Source organism: Pinus tabuliformis, chromosome 3_2 (assembly GCF_031772625.1).
Source record: "Pinus tabuliformis cultivar Carrire ecotype Pingquan chromosome 3_2, CPIR1, whole genome shotgun sequence".
In the NCBI taxonomy this organism is placed as follows: Eukaryota; Viridiplantae; Streptophyta; class Pinopsida; order Pinales; family Pinaceae; genus Pinus; species Pinus tabuliformis.
In genome coordinates, this window is record NC_142302.1 from 105,795,597 (window position 1) to 105,822,276 (window position 26,680).

At 37.3% G+C, this 26,680-nt stretch overlaps 1 pseudogene; it reads left to right on the forward strand.

Annotated features, from left to right (window-relative positions):
- The first annotated feature begins 11,386 nt into the window (after window positions 1-11,386).
- LOC149180060 (uncharacterized) lies at window positions 11,387-25,982 on the forward strand (annotated as a pseudogene).
- Window positions 25,983-26,680: the final 698 nt, after the last annotated feature.

The following is a 26,680-nucleotide window of genomic DNA, read 5'->3' on the forward strand; positions in this document are numbered from 1 at the left end:
GTTTGTCGATTATAGGGATGTAAATCAAGCTTGTCCAAAAGACAACTACCCTACACCCTTTATTGACCAGATAATTGATGAATGCGCCAGATGTGAAATCTTTTCATTTATGGATGGATTCTCTGGGTATAATCAAATAAATATCCGCCCACAAGACCAGTCAAAGAATGCATTTATTTGTCTGTGGGGCACATTTGCATATCACAAATTACCCTTTGGTTTAAAGAACGCAGGGGAAAAATTTCAGAGGGCAATGAATTATGCCTTCCATGACATCAAAAACATCGTTCAACCATATCTCGATGACCTTCTGGCTCATTCGCGAAAGCAGACCGATCATCTGTAGCATTTGAGAGCGATATTTCTACGTTGCTGACACTACAAGATATGACTCAATCCACACAAATGTGTGTTCTGTGTTAGTTCTGGTCGTTTGCTTGTCTTTGTAGTCTCGAAGGACGGGATCCGTCTCGACACCTGTAAGGTTCAGGCAATCATAAATTTGCCTCCACCTTCAAATTAGCTTCAAATTCAGAAACTCTAAGGGAAAGCAAAATTTCTGAGGAGGTTCATTCCAAATTATGCCGAACTTGCTAAAGGTTAGACATGTCTATTGAAAAAGGAAGTGCCCTTCGTCTGGGATCAGGTCGCTCAAGCTTCCTTTGATGCTTTAAAAGAATCCCTAATGAAAGCATCATTAATGTACGCTCCTGATTATCAAAAAGACTTTAACCTATATTTGGCTGCAGCGGATACAACCATCGCAATGGTTTTAGTTCAAGAAGACAACGGAATTGAACATCCTATATATTATTTGAGTAGAAACTTAAATGATACATAAAGCAAGTATTCCTATGTTGAAAAGTTGGCTCTTGCAACTGTTCAAGCGATACAGAGATTTCGACACTATGTCCTCTTTTGAAAAACTACCATTTTGTTAGATTGCAACCCCATGATATATATTGTCGTGACAGTTGCTAGGGGAAATATTCAAAATGGATAGCAATTATTCAAGAGTTTGATCTGGAATTTGTAAAATCCAAATCAAAGAAATCCCTGGTTTTCACGGAATTACTATGCGATCTCCCATCGTTGTCCAATGATGAAACATCCGAAGAAACCACCGTGGATGAATCTCTGTTTCTAATATCTTCAAGCAATCCGTGGTATGGAGATATAATCATCTATCTCCAAACCCAAAAATATAGGTCTAATACCTCTTCGATACCAATCAAAAGACTACATGATCGTTGGTGATACACTTTACTGTCGTGGTGTCGATACAGTTCTAAGGAGGTGCCTCACCCATGAGGAGGCCGAAAAAGTCCTGAATGATTGCCATTCAGGCGCGTGTGGGGGGCATCAATCTGGTTACGCTACAGCGCAAAAATTTTTACGAGCAGGATACTTCTGGCCAACAATGTTCAAAGATTGCATAACCGCAGTCAGAAGTTGCCATGCATGTCAAATTTTCGATAGAAAAACCAGAAAACCACCCGCACCCCTGCAACCGATAGTTGCTATTTGGCCATTTGCCAAATGGGGCATTGATTTCATGACATGTAACCCCACCTCGACCGGGGGGCGTGGGTATATCATAGTCGTAGTAGACTATTTTACCAAATGGGCCGAGGCGATGCCTACATTAGATAACACCAGTGAAACAACTGCCCTTTTCTTTTTCAATCATGTAGTCTGTAGATTCGACGTTCCACAGGCTATAGTCACATATCATGGATCGCATTTTCGCAATCACATGATGGTCGAATTGGCTGCCAAATTGGGGTTGTCCCACGACAGCTCTACTCCATATTACCCACAGGCCAATGGACAAGTTGAAGCAATCAACAAAGTCCTGAAACGGATGCTGCAAAGGATGATTGGAGTCCACAAAAGGAGTTGGCACCTGATCCTGTACTCAGCCTTGTGGGAATATCGAACATCGGTAAGGAATGCGACTGGGTTTACACCTTTTCAACTGCTGTATGGCCTAGAAGCAATCTTACCAGTTCAGTGCGAAATCTCGTCCCTCAAACTCCCATCGACCTTCTCCCCGGAACTTCAAAAGAGGAGGCTCATTTCTTGGAACTAATCCAATTGGATGAAACCCGTCGTGATGCTGCTTTGGCTAACGAAGCCCATAAGAAATGAGTCAAGGCGCAGTTCGACAAAAATGTCAAACCCCGTGCCTTCTCAGAAGGTGACTTGGTCTTACTTTATGACTAGGAATCCGATAAATCGGGAGCAAGTAAATTCAAGTCTTTGTGGATGGGCCCTTATATTGTTAAGCATGTATTAGCAAAAGGAGCCTATGAGTTAATGGATTGTGACGGGATTCCACTGGCGCAACCCCGTAACAGGTTGTACCTTAAGCGTTACTACGCATGATTCAGTGTAGTAACCCGTACGCTTTTGTTACATTTTTGTTTTCGCTAAGGGTAATTGTTTTGGTCAAGTAATCCACTTTTTACATTTTTCACAGATATCGAACCTATTGGAATCTTTTGTTGGATATGCCGACGGAGCGAGTCGTAGTTCGCGGAACCTATCTTATGTGGCCTGGGCCATTTTTGATTCAAGTGGTGAGTTAGTAAGTTTCAGAGGGGTATGTATTGGTCGGTCAACAAATAACATTGTTGAATATAGCGCGTTGATAGAAATTCTCTCTGATGCCATCACACATGGCATAAGCTGACTTTTCGTCAGGCTAGACTCACATCTCGTCATCCTACAACTCACTGGTATCTACTCCATCCAAAATCCAGCTATTTATCGCATGTTCCTAAGGGTCAAGATTTTGGAAAGGTAATTTGATTTTATTCAGTATCAGCATATTTCCAGAAACTTAAACACATTAACATACTCATTGGAAAATTATGTGTTAGATAGACATTTGCAACATTTATAAAAAGAAGCATTTCATCAATATTTGCATCAGGATCTGTTGAAGCCCCAAAAAATGGGTCGACAACAAGGGGGATACCCACCCGGTCCAGACCTTGGTTGGCAGCTCCTTATCCGTTTGGTATAGCGGGTCCGACTGGGGATAATGGGACAAGTTTTCCAATCTAAGGGTGTGTGTGTGTGTGTGCAGAGTTGGATGTTGCTGATCTAAGAATACTTAAAGCTAATCTAGTTCAAACTTTTAAACTAAATCTATGCTATTGTAATCTAATGAAAACCAACACATCTAATCTATGCTAACTCGGGGTATATCTCTTCTATTATGCGATCTAAAAAGATTTCAGACAATAACTGGTAATAAATATCATTCAGCTATCATAAGAATAGAAATCAATTAAGATGAACTACTTTGCATAAAAAGTTAGGCAAAACAGTTGTGAACAACATATCACATAGTAAGTTATTCATATATTAGGCATAAATAAATGGATCCACCGTACAAAAGTGCCAAATGGTAACTCACACATTCATGCAATAACATATAAACAACTAAAACTGTATATGACTTTAAGAATATAAGCAGAAATGGCCAAGAGATAAAAGTACCATTTATGACTGATCCTACTCATAAGCTTCAAGCAAAAATGATTTATCTCTACTTGTTCTAACATCTAATAAGAGTACAAAAGTGCAACATCAGTAGCAGACATCAAATGCAAACATTAATAAACCTCGATCCATCCATTCATCAAAACCTCCTCTGAGGGTGCAGAAGTGCATGTTCTGAGGACAAGTTTTTGACAAATTTCTGGACCCTTCTCCAAATGCATGAGAAGGGTTTAAATACTGCTAACTAATTAACTTAATTACATAAATTTAGGATACGGTTTAAATGACCGCCCTTCTTCTAAAGCAAAACTATTACTAAAAATTGAATCTAATTCCTAATTATTTCTGTATTTGCTCCTTAAATGTTGCGAGCATTCAACATTCGCCTGGGAAGAGTCGGCTGGTTGCCTTCTGCTTTTGTTTGAGTTACGCAAACAGAATGGCAAGTACTAGCACCACTTTTTAGTACACTAGAAGATATTTTTGAAAATTTTCTTCTAGTTGGGCGAATTTACTGCGTATATACTTGGCAACAACCCAAATTTCTCTCAAACTGTTTCTGCTTTTGCTATTTCGGTTTCCGAACTTGCGAATGACTAAGCAAGTTAGGGACTTTGCTTTCTGAACAATTTTCTTAGCGATGCGCGATTAGGCGCTAATCGTGCATCGAAAACTGCCTCTATTCATTGATCTGGGCTTTTCTGGTGCGTTTTCTTTCTTTAGCGCCTTTTTCCTTTACGGGTAGAAGTTTCAGGATTTTTGGTAAACATGCTGCTTTTGTGAGCTTTCTGACCCTGAATGTTGAATCACCTATCGACTTCAGCATCTGTTGAGTGATACTCTGGAATCTGTGGTTCTGTTGCATGCGGCATCCGTTTATGAAGGCATCTCTTCTCTGTTCTCCGAGCATTGACGCTTTCCCCTTTTCCTTAGATGTTTCCTACTCATTGCTTCATATTGTTTCCTGTTTTTCATTCCTGCAGTTCACGCAAAGGAAAAGAGTAATGATAATAAATACTGATACTAAAGCTCTAACCTCTATGAATGTATAAGATCATGACACCCATCGTGAACTAACTCTTCGAAAAACACAAAACCGTCCTTCACTGACACTTTGGCATATGTTCATTAATTTCCTTTAAGGCACGCGCCTAATTTTTTGGTTTACGGACAACTTTTCTTGAATGTTGAGCCGAGGAAATTTGCAATAGGTGATAGAAGCATCGCGTCATCGCATTACCTAGATGTGTCATCGCAAGTTTTTTCAGATCGGATTATCGTAGATCGCAGATCGCACTTATCGCAGATCGCAGATATCGCAAGATTGCAGCATCGCGGATCGCATGAGTCATTAAATCATTGTGTGCTGCTTATGAGATATTGCGATATGCGACGTCGCACATTGGCTGTCAGATATTTCTTAAGATTTTCATTTTAAGAGCGCTTCTTAATGTGTGAGATGCGATGAATTTCGCGTCGCTTCTTCACAGTTTTTATTATGCTCATAAGGGGATGTTTTATCTTCTCCACGCGATGCGACATAATTTCAAGGAGTAGAATACAAAAAGTTTTATAAAATGTTTTTTGAATTTTTATTAAGGGTCGCCATTTGCTTAGTGTTATTGCTAATACTAAACAAAGAGGGGGGTTGTTGGTGGCCACAACAGGATCATGTAACTTAAACAAAATAAAACTCCAAAAATCAAATATATATATATATATAACTGTTTATGGTTTACATATAATGTTTTGTAACCAAGACAAAATTGGTCAGATGACCCAAAACTCAAAACACTAGGGGGCACCCTAGTCTAATGATCCTGGTGATAACAAGTCACCGCTTGTGCAATCATGCGTAGAAGCCTAGTCCATCGACTCGGCACGCCGGTAGTATGTTGCTGCAACCTTAGAGGCAGCTCGTCAGTCCTCACGTCCTGAATACCAAGAGTGAGGTCTTCGACCTGATCGTGCAATGCTGAAAGAGTCTCGGCCACATCAAGGTTGCGAAGGATAACCCTTCCCCACAGCCTCTCTTGCTGGAGCGGCAGCGGGCACTCTCAAGCGTACTACTGGCCGAACTGGTCCAATATCTACATGAGCACATGAGTTTTGATTAGTCCTGATAGAAGAAAGCACAAGAACATTATAAAAAGAAATGATAAATAGAGATATGGTCAGAGAATTTACCGATGACACCCCATTGCTCGCCAGCTTGCAATACCAAATTCGGATCACCCTGGAAATCCATACCAGCATATGGATACTCGGAAAAAACCATCTCCTGAAGATTGAAACACTCAAAAAAGGTATCAGAAAAGGAAACTTGGGACTGACCAGCATGTCTAGCCATAAGGTTGACCCATCTCTACATCTGTGGCTCAGTTGGTGGAGGTAAACCAAGTGAAACATATTGCGGCTGCATCAGCGGGATCTTTTCCAAGGCGAAAGCGGTCAAGATAGAACCATATCCAAAGTTCTTCAATCTTCCATTTTTCACCTTGGTCAGTTGTTCTTTAATCACAGAGAGTACTGCATCACACCAGTTGAACACCTTTGGTTCAAGGCATTCCAAGGCGTACTGCATATAAGACCTGTTGGCCACATGAAGAGCCGCACTACCAGTTAGTCTAGCAAAAGTGAACAGAATGGTCCTCAAGGACTTGTTAGTGACATCTCGGATATTGATATTGCCGTCCTTACTCGGCTGAGATCCCTCTCTGCAGTACCTGCGAATTTAATCTCTCACAAATTCACCCCCACGGTCCGAACCTGATAATGAGATAGGGGCACCCCGCCTCGATAAGCCAGTCAAAAAATAGATGTCCACAACAGTCAAGGGGATGGACTTGCCCCTAATCTGGAACACCTGGGTGGTAGGATCCCATGCATCGAGAAAATATTGCAACAAGTTGATTCCTTGCCTCATGCTAGAGATGCGGAAAAACTTGAACAGGCCACAGTTCTGCAGTGCATTTACCGTAACTGGATCATGTAAAGCAAGCATGTCCTCTTCTTCATGCTCATTTTCTCACCATGTAACAGGCATTTTGCTCCAATGAATCTCTAAAACAAATAAGAGAAGAGTCAGGATCCTGATTTGGTGAAAAACATGCAAAAATTTCCATGAAAAACTGTGCATAAATTTCCCTCTTTACGTCCATCGCATCCCCAATAGTGTTCTGGGTAGGATGCATGCTGACTGGCCAATGTCCAAGCCAACATGCATCACACCTTTCGATATAGAAGAGGTGCGATGGAGCCAGGGTGAGTTTTTCAAACCCCAGAGGCTCAGAAAAACCAGAAAACATGCTCAGAATTCAAAAAGGAAAGGATGAAACTGAAGAGCTCAGGTTTAACTCCTACCTGGTCCAGACGGCGGCGAGAATCGTCCACAGAATCTTCCAGAATCAGCTAGTGAAAATCAAGGGGGAAAGCACCTCCAAAGCTCCAAAAAACCAAAGTTCAGATGAAATGGTAAAATGAGAGGTAAAAAAGCACTTTTAAATTACTTTTCACATAATTCAAGTAAAATATTAGCGTTTTGACTCATTTTTCAAGCATATATTATTCGTTTCTAACTAGTTTGATGAAGCAATTGAAGAGGCAGTACAACCTTTGAAGGAACAAAAGTTGTCAATGGTAAAATCAAGATAATCAATGACCATTTTATCGAGCAGTTTTAATGCGGAATTCAAGCTCGTTAAAAAATAAACAAAAGCAATGAGAAAATGTTCCCCCAAAGTTTAATCTCATTAAAAAATGAACCAATTTCTGGTAAATAACCATCATGAATGTATTATCATCAGCCTTTGAAGCCTTGGTCGTGTTCTCATCATCACCTCCACTCTATTTTGGCCGATCATTCACCTCCATTTGACTATTTACCCTTTTTAGGAACAGCTGCGAAGAGTGATCCTGTTAGCCATCCTTGTGACACTGCCGTGATTGGAAAATTCCAAACCTTACCTGGAATTAGCTGCTACCCGAATTTATCACTCGTTCCTCAAAAGACAAGTCTCCTTTAAGCTCTTTTCAACTGACTCATAAAATATGAAAAGATTTCCGAGCGATTGGCCTCTCCAACTCATTAAAGTGACCAGAAGTGCTATTCCTCCTTTAGATTTTAATATTTTTGGACCTAAGGGATTATTACACAAAAAAATCGAGCGCTTGTTTTGTTCGGCTCGTTAAAATTACCGAAAATTCATCCCTTTTGTATTATTTTATATTTTTTGAGACTCAAGGGATTATATGACGAAAAAAGATTATTGGAGTTTTATTTACGTCCATTTTTAGACTCTCTAAAATTGAAAAGGACTGAGTTATCTTTGTCGTTAAACTCGTTAAAACCGAATAGCAACAAACTTGTCCATACGGACAAGAACGAGTTTCACTATCGCTAGGCTCGTTAAAACATAGCGATGGGTTTTCCCGAAGGGAAAATTATAGAACAAGCATATGTTATCCTCCTCAAGCTTGACAAAAATAAAGAGGTACTGGTAAGTAATGACTGGGGAAAAATTGGGAAGAAAACTTGAAGAAACTTTATTGGTAGCAAGTTGCTCTTGAACATGACACTTTCACTCCGCATTCGAGTCAGGTTGGGTTGTTCCGTTCACTGGTCATATCACCTTGGCTCCATCACACCATGCATATTTGGGGTTAACGCTACCAATCCATCATGTCAGTGTCGTCGATATGTTCAAGAGAAGTCACTCAGAGAATTCACTTGTGTCTCATCCACTGCAATACATTTACGCTCCATTCTTTCATGACCGCCACCCTGAACCTTATATCATCAGATCATGTTCTCCTGCATTAAAATCGTTTACTCCATTCCGTGTCATTGATGTGGGATTCACTAAGGCCCTCCTATGACGGATCGCTTCTTGTCGACATCAGCTCATTATCCAGGAAGTCGATCTAGGAACAACCCTTTCAGTATTTTGAAGCTTGCATGCCTCAATGGCAAGTTTCTCACTTCCGGCGACAAGTTTACATCAATGGCCTTCGACCGAAAGATTTTGTGTGGTGTTTCACGCCAAGTCCCTTATTCACACCACATGAATTGTACTGTAGTACCTTGAGGGTCATCATCATTATCGGTGATTCCTCTCGCGCCTGTTAACAGCTTACATCATTGGCTGGTAATCAGGCGATGTCTTTCCATGTTCGACTCCAGAACATCTCTCACATGGATCGACTTGTACTTTGAGTGAAGATCGAACGAGATTGAAGACCCCAGATCTAGTTTCATCTATCCGGGCTACGATATATATTCAGGAAAATAAAGACATCAAATGTACATCATTACTGCACAGATAATCATCCAATCCAAGGGATGATGGATCTACCAGAATCATCAGTATGCACTTAGACGATTGTCTGTCTTATGTACATGAAAATGAATTTATAAAACTGAGCATGGGAATGCCCGCCTCAGCTAGATCATGAAAATATTATGAAGATAATGTATTGTATTGTATCTTATTACAGGTCACCTTCCAACTTGAAAAAACTTCAGATCCTCATGATAAAGCATTTCACCCGACATCAAAAAGATTAACGACCTCATGCTTTAAGGGGAAACTGTTATAGACATTTTTTGGCACTACACCCCAATCATAAATGTCCATAAACCAAGGGCTCCTAAGTCCCTAAAAGTGTTGTTCCAACCTCTAAAAGAACAAGGTCAACTGATTACAGTATCTCCCAGAAGTTCTCCATGAAAAACTACTCAGAATTGGTCAAAATTGGACCATCTCACCTGCTCCATGGTCAAAGTGCGCTGCATCCCACCTAAATGCACATGGGAGGTGTGATGCATACTGAAAAGCCCTTCTATGGGGTGCGGTGGGCGAGAGTGGACAAATGGCAGGGTCAATCTGTGAGGTGGAGAATCATGGAATCTTCCAGAAACTTCTCCTATGACACTTGCCTCTCTGCATTTGCCCATGGATGAGTAAGAGATCATCAATCTCCAAGTGGAATCAAGAACTATCAGAGAGAGGACACTAATCAAATCTCAGAAGTTGACTCACCCCCCTTGCAAACATATATATATGGATCCCTCATCCCAAAGATATAGAGGCTAGAATTTTGTATCTTGTAAGGAAGTGTTGCTGGTTTCTTGGTGTAACATCATAGTGTTGGGTGATCTAAGCTTTTCATGAGGTGAAGAAGGGCTTTCTTGCTGAGAGGATGACGTTGGGTCAGAACAATTGGTTGTAATCCTCTTTGCTATTCTTGATTATTAATAAAGCTATTCAAGTTTTCCTCCACATTCTTATATGATTGATGATATATGCATTTGTGTGGTCAATATATATCTGGTCCTATATTGTTTATGATGGTAGATCTATGTTCTTGGATAGTTATGCCGTAAGGCATTCCCTATGAAATTAACTCCTCTCTTATCACACCTGTCTTACTATAATCCCTTTGATTGAAATGTTAGACGATTCAAACAATTGCCATCGTTGGATTAAACATATGGTTATAACTGAAGCGACACTGAGTTGAAATGCCACTCTTTGGAAACCCAAATCAATGGCACTCCTGGAAAACCGATATCAGTGGATTCCCGTACTCGATGCCTTTCTTTGGAACCTAGTGCTTTCCCTACTGAAGGAAACATTCTTGCTCAATGCCCCTGCTCGGAAACCCAAATCAACAGAGTACCAGCCCTTGTTTCAAGAGTCCTCGCAACAGGAAGAAAAAGTCTCAAGAAGAGGATATTAACAATGGGCTCAAGCCTGCTTGTGCTGCCATTGCGGGAGAGAACCGTGATGGTAATTTTAGTGCGAAAACATCTAATGGGTGTGTGAAAAGCTCTGGTGGGTCTCTGAAATCCAATATTTCATAAACACCTTCATTGGCTAATGCCTCTGGGATTCATTCATGTAAATCTATGAGATGTGCTGCTAACTACCCAGATTGGGGTTTGGTCAATTTCAAGGCTCAACCCCGCAAATTCCTTGTTGCAAAGAGGCATGATCGGCCTGAGAAGGAACCCGTTGAATGCAAATGCAGTGAAAGGAAAGCAGATGGAGATATATCTAGAAAATGTGCTTGTGTTGCTTCCAAGGAAATGAGGGCTTCTCAGGAGGAGTTTTGCAAGGAGAATCTACAGTTAACACCTTCATATTGTACGGAAGAAGAACATACAGAAAGAGGCAAGGACTGCAAAACCCATGGCTCTAATGTGAATCTTGAGATTACAAATGCTGATAAACGTCATGAATTTGAATGCAATGTAGATGGAAGATATGGGTTTGCTGAGAAATCTTTCCCTGCTGAAGGGAAACTTTCTTGCTCAATGCCCCTCCTCGGAAACCCAAATCAGCGGAGTCCTAGCGCTCGTTTCAAGAGTCCTCGCAATAGGAAGAAAAAGTCAGGAAGAGGTTCGGTCAAGGCTCAATCCCGCAAATTCCTTGTTCCAACGGGGCATGATTGGCCTGAGAAGGAACCCGCTGAATGCAAACACAGTGAAAGGAAAACAGATGGAGATATATCTAGAAAATGTGGTTGTGTGGCTTCCAAGGAATTGAGGGCTTCTCAGGAGGAGTTTTGCAAGGAGAATCTGCAGTTAACACCTTCGGATTGTGCGGAAGAACATACAGGAAGAGGTAAGGACTGCAAATCCCAAGGCTCTAATGTGAATCTTGATATTGCAAATGATGATAAATGTCATGAATTTGAATGCAATGTATATGGAAGATATGGGTTTGCTGAGAAATCTAGTGTAGTTCTTCCTTGTAATCAATTTATTGATGACAATGACCAATCAACGCAATCGAAATACGGGTCTACATTGACAAAGGAATACTCTCGCTCCAAGAACTGCATGGATTTATCAATCCGTGGGTGGCAGATGAAGTTGATGGTGTGCAGCTTCATTCATTGCCCATTCTTTCGCAGTTCATTCTTTTCTCTGAAAGCTTCTCCCTCCCAAATCGTTGCACCTTCACCCATTTTTAGCACAACTTATCATCTCATTTCAGGCCAAAAGTTTGCAGGTTTAATCCGAACTTGCAGCAGACCAGGAGGATGAAGAGGAGCACCAGGAGGACAAAGAGAAGCATTGAGGTCCATGGCGTCTGATTCATCTGCAACCTCCAAGCCTTTTGGAGTTCTCTTTGTTTGCCTTGGTGAGTACCGTCCATCCAATGATTCAACGAGTTCGTTTGGTATCGGTCATTGTTCGCGATGATGCTTCCATAGCGTCTACCATTATTGTCAACCATTCAATTGTAGAAGATTATAGTATATTGTACACTATAGATCCAAAGCCTGAAGCCAAGCACAATTCTCTGTATCATGCCTGACTTGAGCGAACTAAATTTTTGTAGTTCTATTCAATTCAGCTAAAGGAGCTAGGTTCTTCGTAGCTTCTATATTCTTAAAAACCCTGACCCAATTTCTCATCTATGTTTCTATTAGAACAAATCATAATAAACTGGCACTGGAGATTTTTACAGTCATACAATCCACCCAATGATTGCAGAGAGCAAATTTTAGTAATGCCTGAATACCAGTGAACGCCCGGTTAGGACATATAAATTTTCTTCTACCCTTTTGAGCGTTTCAAGAAGAAACATGATGTGAGGGGCTGCATCCTCCGACTGAGGTGTCGGGTCTAAGGGATAACTATTCTGTTAAAATCCTCTGAGATCTGCACCTAGCCTCATTCCTTGGTGCCATATGGATGGGGTAGCTCCCACAGTGAGAAAGCTTGGGGGATAGCTTAACACTTCGCCAACCTCACTAGTGAATCAATATCCCCTTAGGCTATTAATGCTATGGGTGTGACCTCTCAAGCCAGGGTGGGTGCCTGATAATCAAAGAGTTAAGTTTGAGCTGAAAGCCGTGGAACTCAAACATGAAAAAAATGACTGCAATATATACCTCTAATTTAAGGATTATTAAAACTTAGGATGTACAGTTTCCTGAACATCTGATGAGATTTAGTATGCGGTTACTACAGAAATATATGGAATCCACCAATTAGGCTAAACTGGTCTAATGTAGGGTAACAACCAACGTTATGGAACTGCAACAAAATTAAGATAGCTCATTGGGCTACTTTTGTACAAAATGATACTACTACGATAGACTACATATTTATCATCGTTTGTCCATAATTGGACAACCATCTCTCTGACGAGTTTCAAACTAGCCTAAGGTGCCCGCAAGGGGATTCTGTCATCCTTGCCTTGCTATTGTGAAGCTTACAGAATTAGTGGATATCACTGAACAACTTTACAACCTGTTAAGCTAGTTACCGACAACCAACTGTCAAAAATACAAAAGGACATAGACACTAAAGGCTGTGCACTATCCTTATGTGCCTCGTTGTCTAAATTCTATTAAAGTTCTGCAATGCAGAGACCCGCATGGCTATCCCTTGTCCTATCATTGTTAGATCCCTGATACATCATCAGAGTGTTTTAGTAGCTGCTTATATATATATATATATATATATATATATATATATATATATATATATATATATATATATATATATATATATATATATAAAAGAAGCAACTAACCCGGGTACAGGTTTGAATTCGCATGATATGGAGTCAATTGTGACTACTACCACTATAACTTTTAGGTGAATTTATGCACGCTCCCACACACTGTCCACAAAGTTAATTAAGGATTTTGGACCACAAACTTTACATAAGACTTTATAGGACATCCACCGCCGATTGAACTTCCCAGGGACTATTAGTGGTGTTAGCTTTATCAAACAAAAATGCTTAGATTTATTTTGGAACTCCTAGGTAGAATAGCTTTGATTGCCACAATAGGCACGCTGCTTATCATGCCCATTGCCATTCCATCTATGACATGTTTTTGGTTTATCCAAGAGCTTTCAGTTTGCGGTTCTCTACACATTTTCAGATTCTCAAAGTCCCATCAAGGTAAGTAATAGTCATACAGACAATAACTCTACGATAATATATTTTTAACAGCCTTAAATATTTATACCGAGCACAGAAATACCATTAAATATTTTCATTGTTGTTTAAGGACCAACTGTTGACAAAATCCTGGCAGTTTTTACGATAAAACCAGATCTGAGTAAAATTGCTAGAGAAATTAGTATGGAGTCTAGGGGCTAAATGCCAACTCTTGATTGGGTGGAAGCTGCGGGGCAGCTGGGGTTGTTAGTTAGGGTACAACTTTGCCATGATGACACAAGATAAAGAAATGATACATTAATGAGGAATTGGGTCCTCATGAATAAGGAGGGCCTAATTACTATATACAAGAGATTATTTCACACAGTTGTGTATGATTTTTCAATATTTTGTTTATTAAGAGATATTTTCCCATTTCTAAGAGATGTAGATGTGTCTCATCATTATTATACTTTTGAGCCAAACTGCCTTTCTATATTTGGTGTATTTAGTATTTTATTATTTCTCCAGTTATTTCTGGTAACTCAGAGCATTACATCAAGGTCCAGCCTTGGATGTGGAAGAGAGAGGAAGGGAAATCTCACCTCAGAAAGGCCTTGGCTTTGTCTCAACTATTTTCCCCATCATACAACCCCTGAAAGCAGATGCTTTAATGATCAATCTTAATGGACTAGGGCTTATCCTTTAACAAATAAGCCCTTCTGCTTCTAAGGAAGAAATCAAATCAAAGGCTGTGGTGTGCGGAGGGCCATTGAAACAAGGGTCCGACTCTTGACATGATCACTTTGTTTGCTACTTCCAATTGCCTGAACTTTCTAAGTTCAATGGCCAATTTACTGCTTCCATAAGGTCTCTCCATAGTATGTATTTTCTAGATTATTTTTGTGTGTTTCTGGTTGTCAGTTTCATGTCAAAACAGAGCCGGTCACCAAGGAGTGTGGCTTATTATGCTCTCTGCACTCAATGTTTGTGTCTTTAGTCATTAAATCTAGCTGAAACATTTTAGTGGAATCCAGGGCCAAGGATTTGGTTTCCATCTTTCTGTTTTTAGTGCTGAGTGATGCATTTCAGTTTCATTTAAATACGTGAACCCGCTTCATGTTTACATAAGTTGTTGATTTTTTAATATTTAATCATGAGTTTAACTTGCCAGTGGAAAATGGAACAAAAAGAACAATCACATGAGAGAATATCCACTATAAACTTCTTCATAAAAACATTGTAGAATAATTACCAATTCATGGTAACTAAATATTTCATGTAGAGTTATGCATTACTTCAGTCCTTTACAAAGCATAAATTCTAGTAACTAGTTACCGTTGATATCTCAATGCTCATGATTGCGTTTTCAGGGCCGTGATGCATATCAGTGTCAAGAACGATAATGATTATTAGCTGTGGAAAAATTATTATCTGATTTGTCAAGGATAATGATTTGTTATTGGCTCCTATTGTTGCAATTGGGAATGATAAAAGCATTGCAAGTTTAGATATCTTAAGTAGTTGAAAAAATATTTGCTAATCTCTCCAGGAAAATAATCTCTTTTTATTCTTGTTCTTGGAAGGCAACATTTGTCGGAGTCCCACTGCAGAGGCTGTATTTCGTGATGCTGTGTAGAAAAGGGGATTGACATCAGCATTCAAAATTGACTCTGCTGGAACTATTGACTACCATGAGGTAGGTTCTAGCTTATCATGGGTCAAGGCTAATTGAATCGATATTTTTGTCTATTATAATGCAATAAATAGGTATCACGTATTAATATGTTGAAATTATTTGAAGGGCGGTCCTGCAGATCCCAAGATGAAGAATGCAGCCAAGAAACGTGGAATAGAGATAACTTCTATATCAAGGTCTATATCACCTACAAACTTTAAAGAGTTTGATCTAATACTTGCAATGGACAAGCAAAACAAAGGTAAATAAAAAGCATAAATGGCATATAAAACTCCCAAAATTTTCAGTTTCATTTGCTAAGTTGTTCCAAACAGAATCTAATAAGCCAATACTATTGTTAAATTCAGAAAAATGTACATTAAAGTTTGTCTATGTTATTGTTAACATATGCTTCTAATTAGTTTCTAAGTTGTGTGCAAAAATAAATTAATAACATGGGATGGATATATTTTGTAGTTGACATATTGACAATTCTCCTTCAGCGCCCCAATGCACAAGGCCTTTATTGCTTTTTCCAGGTAATTGGTTACATTTGGTATTCTTTATCGTTTCCCTATGATACGCATGCCATGGAGGAAGCCATTTTTATAGTCAGATGGAGAAAGTGGGGGGGAGAAAAATAGCTGTGAGATGTCAAATGGACAATTACTGTGCCAATGGCTTGCAACCTTGGAGCTCTGAAAAGCTTCCTACAGCAGTGGTATGAGAACTCAACTTTGCTCAATTATAGTGAAGTTTTAGTGTGATAGCATCTGAGATTTGTTTTGAGGTTGGTTCTCTCTTTAACTGATTTTTTGATTTTGTGTGTTATTGGCATTACAGATGTGCCTGATACTGCATTGATATTGAGAAAGCACACCCTTCCAATGAAGCTATTTTCTTGCATGTTATTCAATGAATTCAAAATCTTCAATCCTCAGGATCAGTTGCCATTTGCATATGTAAGAGACATGATGACACCCAATGTGAGGATTCACATGTTCGAATCAGCCATTTTTAATACAATAACAAATGAATATTGACACTCTTACAAAGTCAATCAAAGCATTTTCAAAGAGGCTCCTTTGGACCTGCAAATTTCTTTGGGTTATGAATCCAGCGCCTGCAAATCGTATCTGGATAGAATGTGGGCTGCATATTCCGTTTGATTGTATTAATTCATTTCAAATTTGATTGGATGCTAAGATTATAGCTTCCAAAAGCTATCAATTTTTTAAAGTGTGAAGGGTCATGAAAGAGCAGAATATGGGAGGATCCATAACTACAAATTTAACCAATACATGATGTTGATGGATGCCATGGGTGTTAATTTTGTGTTATATATTGGATTAGATGACTGATTTACTTCTCAATAATTGAATTCATTTTTACTGCCTCTACCAACATGAGATGATAGAGACTGTGCACCTATATCTAATATGTGTATTGCATTTAATGGAGTTGATAGGACTGAATTGTTTTCCATTGTAAATTCCAGTGGTGATTCTGGTTATACTGGGAATGAAGGAAAATAGAATGAAACGTTTCCATGAAAACATTTTTAACTCAAACGGAAACAAATAATTTTTCTAGGTGGCTCTTCATTGTCAACACAATCCTGAACTGAAATTTGGTACAAGCTGTATAGGCTTGCATGTGCACCATCGTGACAAAGTTTTTATTGAAGGAGGTGCAATGTGGGGATAGATGTTGATTTGAGACGGTACAAATATATGAGTCTCTTTTGTGTTGGACTACATGGACGGTGGAACCCTTGCGTAGGTTCTTCAAACCCACAAGAAAATCCCATAACACTATTTGGCTAAGGTTTCCAGATAGGTGCTCAAGGGCTTGCATTACCTGCCCCAGAACAAAATTGTTCACCATGATATAAATCCCTCCAATTTACTGATCAATAAGAGAAGTCAAGATTCCTGATTTCGGTGTCAGAACTGTGTTGGCTCACACTTTGCCCCAGTGCAATTCCTTTGTGGGCACTTGTGCTTATATGAGTCCTGAAAGGTTCAATCATGATGGGTATTAATTTACAATTTCTATTGTCTTCTGCAATGCAGTTGCTCAAATACCCTTCAGATTATGACGCGGAGAAGTATTTTCTTAGGAAAGCTACAACCATGGAAAATCGGTCTTGCCACTTATATTCTGAGTTTTCAGGTAATCAGAGATCCTCATATTTAACAATTTGAGAGATCTATCAAGAAACATTACCTTATGGCATGCATGTCTGTTAAAGCAATCAGGCTAAAACTATGTTTCGTCGTTGTTGGCAGTTTCGACTATTGTTCATCAGATTTAGAAAGAAGAGTTGTTTGGTAAATCTCGGCTACAGTACATGAAAGGACCTGAAAACCCCTATTCAGCAGCAGGTCCAGTGACCTTCGGTGGAACTGTGGATGTGAAGGAAAGAAAAAGGTATTTCAATTATTCTTAAGGGACTGATTTGCCTTGTGGTTTTGCCAATTACCGTACCCAAGGGTTCCTTGTGTCTGAAGAAGACATGAAGGTCATGGAATAGTGCAAGGGGTGTGTGGTAATTTCAACTATATTTGGAGCCTAAGAAAGATTAAAAAACCCAAGTATGTTAGGAAAATCACAACAGAACATTTGTTTCTTCGTGTTTATGGACAATGCAACTCTCACACTTCTTGCCAGATACCAGATCAAGCCCAATGAGTCTCATAGAATTGGAATTTGGCACATTGTTTTGGTCAGGGAGTTGCCATACAAGGAATCTGTAATGAATGGCCTCATTCCCAAGTATCTTTCCCACAGGCTTTTCCCAAACTGTGTTTAAAACATTTGGATGGATGCCAAGCTACAGCTTGTTCTTGATCCTTTGTTAATTTTGGAAAATCTCCTTGTAACTCACAATGTTGATATTGTTGTCTCAAAGCATCCTTACAATACTCATAACATGGAGGAAGCCGTTTTTACAGTCATATGGAGAAAGTGGAGCAAAGAAGCTATGAGGTATCAAATGGATAGTTATTGTGCCGACGGCTTGCAACCTTGGAGCTCTGAAAATCTTCCCTCAAGCAGTGGTATGAGAACTCAACTTTGCTCAATTATGGTGAAGTTTTAGTGTGATAGCATCTGAGATTTGTTTTGAGGTTGGTTCTCTCTATAACTAATTTTTGATTTTGTGTGTTGTTGTTGGCATTACAGATGTGGCTGACACTGCACTGATATTGAGAAAGCACACCCTTCCAATGAAGCTATTTTTTTGCCTGTTATTCAATGAATTAGAAATCTTTTATCCTCGGGATCAGTTGCCATTTGCATATGTAAGAGACATTATGACCCCAAAGTGAGGATTCACATGTTCAAATCAGCCATTTTTAATACAATAACAAATGAATATCAACACTCTTACAAAGTCAATCGAAGCATTTTCAAAGAGCCTCCTTTGGACCTGCAAATTTCTTTGGTTTATGAATCCAGAGCCTGCAAATCGTATTTGGACAGAATGTGGGATACATATTCTGTTTGATTGTATTAATTCATTTCAAATTTGATTGGTTGCTAATATTACAACTTCCAGAAGCTATCAATTTTTTAAACTGTGAAGGGTCATGAAATAGCAAGAAATAGCAAAATATGGGAGGATCCATACCTGCAAATTTAACCAATCCATGATGTTGATGGATGGCATGAATGTTAATTTTGTGCTAGATTGGATTAGATGACTGATTTACTTCTCAATAATTGAAATCATTTTTACTGCTTCTGCCAACATGAGATGATAGAGACTGTGCACCTATATCTAATATGTGTATTGCATTTAATGGCGTTGATAGACACTGAATTGTTTTTCCATGTGAATTCCAATGGTGATTCTGGTTATACCAAAAATGAAGGAAAATACAATGAAACGTGCTCTTCTGGACAGCTGGTATCCAAACTGGGTGTACGCCATGAAAATTTTTAACAAGACCAAAGAATTTTTCTAGGTTGCTCTTTGTTGTCAACGCAATCTTAAACTGAAATTTGGTACAAGTTGTATAGGCTTGCATGTGCACCATCATGACAGAGCTTTTATTAAAGGAGGTGCGACGTGGGGACAAATGTCCCCAGATGTTGATTGTTACATTTCTGCATATTTTTTAGATTTGCCTATCCCTATGTCGCCATTTCTCTTCAATTTATGCACATTTCTGCATCTTATTTAGATTTGCATATTCCTATGTCACTATTGCTCCTCAATTTATGCACATTTCTGCATCTTATTTAGATTTTCCTATTCCTATGTCGCCATTGCTCCTCAATTTATGCCTTACAGCGTTTCCTTTGCAACATTTGGTGCAAATGCTAGTGTTATGTTTCTTTGATCCTACAAGTGCTCTTTGAAGCTGGGTAGACGAGGAAGCGAGTGGCAAAGATCTATCAGAAGGGAGAGGAATCAAGCAAGGAGCCAAGCGCAAGATAGAGGTTGGTCTCCTTCTTTCCCCTCTTATCTACTTCTCATAAAGGAAAACAAAAGTGGTTTTAGTTTGTTTGTTTCTAAGGTAGCTACCAGCCTTAGTGGGACTAGCAGCTCTGCATAGACACTAGATTTCCCGATAACAAGAATGTTGACACCTAATCCTTGTGATTGGGTAAATATATGTAAATAAATAAATGAGAAATATGAACAGTCATCGGGAGATGAACTGAACAGTCTCTCCCTCATGTATATAATAGACCTACCTGATGGAATAATATACACGAATCAATTTTTGCTTAATGGAGTTACTACCTAGCCTAACAATTTATTCACAAAAACTATAACCATCAATAAATTCATGAAGAACTAATATATTATAATCAAGAATTAAATATGAGAGAGGAGAATAACGTCTTGCTTTTTAAATCTCTCAAAATAAACTTAATATTATAGAGTCAAAATCTCCATTTTATATTTAAATAATGTTTTTTTTAAGAGAATAAAAACCCACCTCATCCATTATCAAATATAGCATATTTAGAAAAAAACACATTTATTTGTGGCTCACAGTCCAAATTCCTGCCATTTTATTTGCAAAAATTGTGAAAATACATCGTTGGAATAGTGAGAGGAGGAAGGTCCAAAATAAAATGTAGGCTTGAAATTAAGAGATGTGTCCATTAATCAATGAAAATAAATGTAAAAGTTAGGAATAATTTGCATGATAGTTTAGGGTTTGAATTTATATGACAGGTGGAAAAATATAGATTATTTTGTTTTCGTGGGTGGGTGGATTAATGCTTATAGTTATGGAGGGAGGGCAGGAGGAGGAATCAATTGGAGACAAAGTTCGAGGTGGTTTTTTTTTCAGAAATCAATAATAATATTTAACAAGGTGTCTACATACGCATTTTCATATGTGATCTAGAATCATTGCACCAATGAGCTTGGCATCTACTCAGAGGTCCTGCCATAGTCATCCCTGACCTTTGTAAATTAAGAAACACTTTTAGCTGAGGGAAATGATAAGGTATCAAAATGTTTTAGGTATATTTTATATTTTGCTTTCAATCTCTACTCTTCCATATCTTTCCAATTACCCCAATTTCTAAATATCATTTCCAAGCTAGATATTTGATTGAATGTTCAATCTGTTAAACAAAATGCAGGAAATGGGTCTTGAATTTGATTAAACCTTGTTCAAGGTTGTTTATGATTACGTCAACTCATCTTTTACCACAACACCCATTCCCAACCCAAGGAAAAACCAAAATCAAAATCAAAAGATATAAAATTAACATAACGTAAACTTAACCTTGAGGGTTAGCTTAGTTGGTCGAGTCCATGTTACTAAAGAAAATCTACTATTTATAGGTCACAATTTCTATCAGACCATGAGGTGACTCCTCAAATGAGATTATATTATTCATTTAGGTTGTTCATTATTATATACATGTGGGAGTGACTGTTGAGTTTCATATCCTGATGACTCTTCATTTTCTCTATTATTTATTTACACTATTTACAGTTGTTCACCTAATCCCTATGACTAGGTGTCAACATTGCCCCCCTTAATCTGAAGGGATGTTGGTGAGTCCAAGCATCATTCTGAATCTTTCAAGATTTTATTTTCCAAGTGCTTTGGTGAAGATGTCTGCAATCTACTCATTAGTGGAACAATGGCGAAGATGGATTGTTTTGGCCTCAACATGATGTCAAATCAGATGATATTTTGTATTGATGTGCTTTGTTCGATCATGTAACTTTGGGTTCTTGGCCAGCTTTATTGCTGAGGTATTGTTAGTCATGAGTCAAGTCAAATGTACTTGTTTTACATGCAAATTTTCCAGAATTTTCCTTTGCCAACAATTTCTTTTGTTGCCTCAACTACTTCCACATATTCTGCTTCTGTTGTGGAATCTGCTAGAGCTTATTGTTTGTGTCATCCCCAGGAGACATCTCCTGATCCAAGACTCATAGCATAACCAGAAGTAGATAACCCATTTTCTTTGTCTCCATCGAAGTTTGAATCAGAGTATCCAATCAAGCTAAAGTCACCCACCAGTGTATACATGAGTCCATAGTCTTGAGTTCCCTTCAAGTACTTTAGAACCCTTTTTGCAGCAGACCAATATCCCTCACAAGGATTTTGCATAAACCTAGAGAGGATTCCAACGACAAATGAAATTCCTGCACTATTACAAAATGGCTAATTAGTTACTAAAACAATGACTAAAATTTGCATATAAATGACTATTTTTCAGTTGGTGACCAGTAGTAGCTAATTTACAGTATCTTATAACGCGACCAACTTTTAGTCATTTTTAGCTTAGTCATTAATTGATTGTCTCAATTTTATCATCTAGTAGTATATTTAGTCATAAATTTGGTCATTAATTTAGTTATTGATTTAGTCATTAATTGCCACAATTAATGACCAAATATACAACAAAATATATTACTATATGATCATCTGAGAAAACCAATTAATGACCAAAGAAATATGACCAAAATGTTGGTTGTGTTATAAGACACTGTAAATTAGCTACTACTAGTCATATATATGCAAATTCTAGCCGTCATTTGAAACCAATTAATGACCAAAGAAATATGACTAAATTTTTGTCGTGTTAAAGATACTGGAGATTAGCTACTAATAGTCGTATATATGCAAAATTTAGTTGTCATTTGTAATGAAAATATAATCATTTGCAGTACTCATTTATATTTTTTTGGTATTTTGATATTTATTATATAAATGACTAATTTAGTAGTTTATATTCATTTCATTTATTTTCATTAATAATCATTATAAATGACTAATTTAGTCATATATTCATTTTATTTGTGTTCATCATTAATCAATATAAACTACTTTTTTAGTAGCTTTAGATTGATTTTATGTGTTCATTATTAATCAACATAGATTAATTAGTATGATTTTGCGACTAAATTAAAAGAACATCATACAATGTGAATTGGTTCATCTAATATGAAAATTCAAAATTACATATGTTAGTTAAAATACTAAACAACATCAAGTGCAACTATAAATAATTTCAACCATAGAAATTATATTATATGAAATGTCAAGTATTACAATACGAGTTTCCAACTTAACATTGGCTCAACTACAATTTACACATGAAATGTTGTTTCATCACTATAAAACATTATCATTGTGTTGTCAAGTCATTGCAAGTGAATTCACCAACTATGAAGATTTGAACATCAGTGTCTATGTGTGTGTCTTATGCGGGATATTGGCTTTAAGGGTACCACTAGATTGGTTCTCTTCTCTCTCTTTTTGCATTTGTCGCTCCAGTGTTAGTGTTCTCCTCTTTCTTCAAATCCTGCTGCTTACCATCAATACTGAGTTCCTTTTCTGAAAACAAAAGAACCTAGAATGCAGAGTGTAAGACATGAGAGATGATGAACAATAGAATATAAATGAAAGTAGACTATAAAGGTTTTATATTACATATACCTCAACATCAAAAATGTTAAAGCCATTCTTCCCCATAAGAGAAATAAACTTGAACAAGTTTTCTTCAGTTGAGTGATAGTGGCCACTATGTGGCCAGATGACCTGTATAGAGAAATTAAAGTCACCATAGAAAAGAACACCTTAGTATCTTAGTATTCAACCTTCAGGGAAAGCTTAGGCACAATCACGCCAACTAAGTTACATGCTAAAAATCTCAAGTTGTAAATAACTTGTTAAAAAAAATAATCTGAGGTGTGATGTCTAATCCTTGTCATTTTAGTCGCAACAACAATTTGTTGTCTAATTCATGAAATTGGTCAAGTATACAAAAAACATGTTCTCAAATAACAACATGAAAGCAAAATTTTCTAATAATCATGAAAATATTTCAAAAACAAAATAGTTAAAAGGATTTCAATCAATATCGTGTAATATTAATTTCATCTTCAAGTTTTGGTTGTTGTACCAAGTACTTTCAATTTCGTAGTTAAAATACAAACAAAAATCGAAATAAATGTTCAAAATACAATCAAACAATAAAGAGAGGATATCATGGAATGGACATTGCAATTATAAAATATGTTTACTTTTCCATCGATATCTTATCACACATTCCTAAAACATTTGCTTACCCAAAATAACCATGAAGTGAAGGAATCACAACATTAAAAACCATATGAATACTTACTAGAAACACTTCGAAAGTCGATGGGTGAAGTGCCTGAAGGATCTCTAACAACAAATGAATCATATCCAAGACATGATCTCTATATTGTCTCCCCATCCTTTTTCCAATCACATCTCATGTAACCTGCCCACATGAGAGTCAAGTAACAATCAAATGAAGGAATTGACATTTGTTTTTATCTTTTATATGAATAAAATTTGAATATAATTTTTTTGGGTAACATATTAATTCGTATTTAAAACCTTCCTGTCATGAGAATGTATCAATCAGGTAGAACATCAGGAAAATTGACCTCAATGAGGTCCTCTAATAATTTCTACAATATCAATATTTGTCTTGCTGTGATATCTTGGCTAGAAAAAAGAACATATCTACAAACGAAAAAGCCATATATTACTTATGTTCAAACTATGTATATGGTGTATTCTTAGGTAACTTTTTAAGATGTCCCTCTACCTTTACCAAAGCGGATTGTAGCTTGGTTAAAATCTTTATTATTTCATTCAAAATCAACTTCCACAAGATAAATGCCACATGTTATTCTTTCCTGTTTCTCAACATGCTAGATATGATAAATTGAAAGTCACATAAAAGCAAGAGAAAACCATTTTCTAACCAAAACAAATAAATAAACAATGCCTCTAATAAAATTTCACACCTCAGAAATTACTCAGCCACGTGCTCAGACTAAAGGTGATATTCTTTGAATCATCTTTAGGTCATTTTTAATGGGATATTCGTATTTTTACCATGATTTCAATTTGGTGCTAAAAGAAATATATAAATCTAGGTTATTATCAGTGAACTTCAAGTATAATTCAAAAAAACAATGTCATTATAAGGTATGGAGAGAGAAACATCTTCATAATTAGGATTGTCTATTTTAGTTTGGTTTAAGTTGAGTTGGTATTTGAATATATAGTTTTCTCTAAAGAAGTGAAATAGAAAGATAAGAACTGAAATAACCCTGTGAATTTTTAAATAATTCATATTATATATCTCTAAAACAGGCAAGTTATCCTTCTTTGCTATTTGATAGAGATTTATTGGCATAGAATAATCATGAATTAACGATCAAACACAATGATGCGATATATTAACCAAGGAAAGAAAAATGACATGGCTTTGGTATTTGTGTGCTCGAAGGAAATCCAACAATGGTTGTGTTCTTTCTTTACCATGAAATAATATTGAAGAAAAATGTTGGTTTAGAAATTGAACTTCGTTACCAATAGGAGATGGTCATGTTAGGTAAGGAAAGGATGAATTGAAAGGCTCAAGATCTAGCTCCAATACATAGTTACCCTTGTCACTACAAAATAAAAAGTTGTCATCATTTGCTTATCCAGGTAAAAAGAAAATGAGTTTGTATTTGTGCACTTGTGATAGTATATGAAAAAGAGAGCACTAGTGGAAATCAAAATGTGTTGTCCCATCATTCAACCTAAAAGAAAAATTATATATTCAGTTGTTGACTACAGTGGAAATCAAATGTAAGATCCACTCAACTTGATTTTTACATGGCATAGTTGTAATGAACTAGTACAATAGAAGCATGCTAAATCATAAACAAGAGATGATAAAAAAGAATAATGGAACATTATTTCCTACCACATAATTGGAATGAATAAAATTTCCACAGAATTCATCCAAAAAATTAGAAGAACTTATGGCAAAAGAATATATCATTAGTGTTTTGTAGCCTCTTTAACATATGTAGCCTAGGGTAGTAGAGGAGGCCAAATGTAGCAGGATTCCAATTGTGTGGGATATAAAAACAAAATGTGGAAAAACACGCTTGCAAAGTCACAAAATCTCACTCTAAATAATAGAACATGTTGAGGATAGTAATGATGAAAATAGATCATGTATTAAGATCAAGCCCCTTATTGATCATGAATTAGCAAGGCAGCTGGTAATTTTTACTCGTAAAAAAAATATCATAATTAGTGTAATGACTGTGTGGATCTTTTTGTGAATTTTTTTACATTTATATTATGGTGTCCTTGCAGGAGAGAGTGATGAAAGTTCTCCAAGTTTGGTCAGACTGGTTTCTCCTTTCATATGCTTATGTGAATGAACGGAGAACTACATTTCTTCGGTTTGGAAATTTGGGTGTCCCTCCCTTCCATTCAATATGTGAAGATACCCCACCATTGAAGGACCTTGATAGTTTTGAATCCAATGTTACAGACATAAAAGATGGATCTGGTCCAAATCAAGATGTTGCTATGGTGATTGGAGAGGGTGCAACAACTTGAGAATTGTTTAGTATTCCTCTTATGGAGCTTGAAAGATAGTGTAGGAAAAATGGTTTATCTATTTGTGGTGGTAGGGAGGTAATGTTTTTTTGGTTGCTTAGCTTAGAATAAGAAGAGAAGCATAAGAACCAAGATCAAGACGAGGATTTCAAGTATGGGTATAACTTTGCAATCGAAGGGAAGCATGCAAGAGAAACGAATGCTTATATACAATTGGGAGGGGAAAGGTGGAGCACGAGTGAAGAAATAAAATCCATACTTTATGATGATAAGGACTATATATCATTATCATCACCTAGGAAATTGTTTTAGGAAGAATCATCTTTATGGTCACGGTTTGTGGAATGTGAATCAGTGGATGCCTCTTGCAGTGGAACTTTACCAAAAAATGTTGGTGTCATGATGGTAGTGTCACGTGATGTGCCCCCAAAAACTCAAAATATTCTAGGTAATGTCAAGGAAAATTTCTTTCTCTACTCCTTAACTCATATTTTGCCCCATCCACGTTTTGATAGAGAAATTATCAGGATCATAGAATGATATTTTCTTTAATGAAGGAGTCCAAGGGCTAACAATTTAAGGATATGGTCAATATTTTTTTAATTGGACAGTCTTGTCTGACTTGCAACGATTTGGGTGTCAAACTTGTTGCCGAGCCAATGTTATTCACATGTCAAAATTTTGAGTATGACTTGTGG